The sequence below is a fragment of the Etheostoma spectabile genome, chromosome 12, assembly GCF_008692095.1.
Source record: "Etheostoma spectabile isolate EspeVRDwgs_2016 chromosome 12, UIUC_Espe_1.0, whole genome shotgun sequence".
NCBI classification, from domain to species: Eukaryota; Metazoa; Chordata; class Actinopteri; order Perciformes; family Percidae; genus Etheostoma; species Etheostoma spectabile.
Window position 1 is genome coordinate 29401411 of NC_045744.1, and position 429 is coordinate 29401839.

The window sequence follows — 429 nt, forward strand, 5'->3', positions numbered from 1 at the left end:
CTGTTTCCCAGCCCTCTTGTCACCTGCCTCTTGTTACCTCGTTACCCCCTGGATTTAGTCTTTCTGCTTTCTTTGTCTTGTGTTAGATCCTTGTTCCTGGCGGCGTGTCACGTGTTCCTGCCTGGTTCCCCATCGGATTTCTTCCCTGCTTTTTACCTTCCCCGTGAGTCACCTTGCTTGTGAGTGTCCTTCCCCCTTCCCCGGTACTCCGGTTTTTGTTTTTTCCTGGTTTCTTGATTTTTGACAGTGTTGCTTGGTCTCTGTTGTGTTATAATTAAACTTTTTTTGAAACCTCTGCTTTTGGGTCCTCCTTCATCTCCCGTCATACTTTATGCTGTTTGTGAGGAATAAGATTCATTCATCTTTATTATACAGGAAAGTTAAAAGTAGCATTACAATATAAACGGGCCTGACTCAGTTTAAAAACTG